General features: G+C 37.5%; 1 protein-coding gene across 2 annotated transcripts in view; it reads right to left on the reverse strand.

The window, feature by feature from the left end:
- Positions 1-2,179, reverse strand: part of LOC103396027 (glypican-5-like) — an 81,925-nt gene that overhangs the window by 73,906 nt on the left and 5,840 nt on the right. The window lies entirely within an intron of this gene.

The raw sequence follows: 2,179 nt of genomic DNA on the forward strand, positions 1-2,179 counted from the left end.
TGAGGCATGGGCGTCTCTTAATTACCCTGTGAGGCTCCATTTGTTCCCATCCTAAAGCCAGACAAGTGAAGTCATAACAGGCTGTCCTGCCCTTATTAGCTCTGTGGCACAGATACAGTGGTTGGCTTTTTTTAAATGATCTGACATATATTTACTTTTACAGTACAACATGGCTACTGTACAGTATATATCCCAAATATGAGAACTCAAATCTTTTACTATGTAAAAATTAGGCATGGTTACTTTCTCTGCTTTGTGTCGATGTGGACCTCGCAAAACTGCATAGACTAAAAGTTCCTACCACAATGTTTTCTTTCTGTGGCAGTGTTCATGTCTGCTCTGTGAGCAGAGTTTTCATGGAAGAGGAGACAGATTTTTTTTGTTAATTTTCTTGCCTCTTCCAGCTCCTCTACTGGTCTGACTTGGGACTTTATATGTCATTCATTTGGCTGGAACATTGATATTCTTCCAATGTTATTACCAAAGATAAAGATCATATACAAACCTGTAAAACATACTCAATCTGAAAAGTATCACTTTTCTCAAATATTGACTACTACAGGCATGATTTATACTGAGAAAATATCTATGTTGCATTGTTGAGGTGTAGTCTTGTATCCTGTGACTCTGATCACGTCACTAGCAGGCGCTCTCTCTCTCTCTCTCTCTCTGCTTTGTGTCTGTCTGTTAACCGTGATATGAAACTAATATCCAGGGATTCACATTGGAATCCAGCCGTTCTCACCATCCCTTATGAGTAGCTCCATGGAGTAAGTGATACTCACACATACTTTAGCTGTTAAAGCCACCACAGCAGTCAGAACAGGCTGACAAGTGTCACAAGTATACTGAGGCACCTTCCGGAATCATCAGTAGCCATGTCACAGGTTGTAAATTCAACGGCAAAGCAAACCGACGAGTCTTTTCCTTATCTTATTTAATCAAATTTCAAATATTACAGATAACAGGAGATTCAGTGATTAAAATGTAGAAGACAACTTTAAACACGATTGAAGATTGCTTTAAACTTTTCTCTCAGTCATTTGAATGTGCAACATAAGACACACCATAACTATTATTTTCTTCAACCCACTTGATATGACTATGACTTTTGTTCATCTGAATTATGTAAATTGTTTGAACATGTATCACGAAAAACACATATCACAGACTTTAATGATAGCCACCTCATGTCTTTATCAATTGGAATTCAAATTTGTATCCAATAAAAATAAATTTGAACAAATGTTAAGACTTGCAAAGATTCTTGTGGTTCGTTTTAGGCATTTGGTTGGCGGCAGCAGCTCTGTAGGACATCTGGATATTCCAGTTTTTGACACTAATGTTTGAAAACATATCTAAGCAGCAGCAACCTCACAAGAATCAAGTCTCCCCTCAATTCCAATACCTCCGACCCGCAAAAGAACATCGCTGTTGTTGTAAGCCATTCCTGCATTAGTTTGACTTAATGATAGGGCAGCTGATGATTTCACGTTAACTCTTTGCAACGCGTCTATAAATCAGCGACTGAGAAAGCATCTGGTTGTGCAGAAGGGATTTATTAGACGCTATTAAGCTTGGGAATTGAGCGAGTAGACGAGGAGAAAGAAAATTAGAGGCGGTCACAGACTGAACAATATTGTTTTTCAAACTTTCCTTCAGTTGTAAATAACCCAGTACTAATGTGTTTCTAAATGTCACAGACAGAAGACAGCAGAATCTCGCAGCGCTAAGAATACACCCTGTTCAAGATGAATAAGCAAATTGAGGAAGAGCGAAGATTTAGCATTTGAAATGCTCAAAGGTTTTGCTTTAGTTTTTTAGGAGAGCTTTTATTACCACAAGGCACCTGGAATCACACCAGGCATTTAACAAGCTCTGCTTTCAAGTGTTAATTGCCTTACACTTACAGAGCAAATGTCAGTCAGCCCAGACCTACAGTACCTTCAGTAGGTACTGTATACTGATGAAACACTGTTCCCTTCAGGAACACAGGAAAAGATGACTGGGAAATGTCAGATAGTTTTGCTACATGCTCAAGTTCTTAACAATTGCTAAATCCTCATCACTTAGGCACAAAATCAGTAATTTCCAATAAACTATTAAGAAATTAATTAATATTAAAAAAACATCTCACATACTAATGTATATAATTTTATATATTTTTTACATTTAGGTT

This window comes from Cynoglossus semilaevis, chromosome 20, assembly GCF_000523025.1.
Source record: "Cynoglossus semilaevis isolate Cse_v1.0 chromosome 20, Cse_v1.0, whole genome shotgun sequence".
NCBI lineage: Eukaryota > Metazoa > Chordata > Actinopteri > Pleuronectiformes > Cynoglossidae > Cynoglossus > Cynoglossus semilaevis.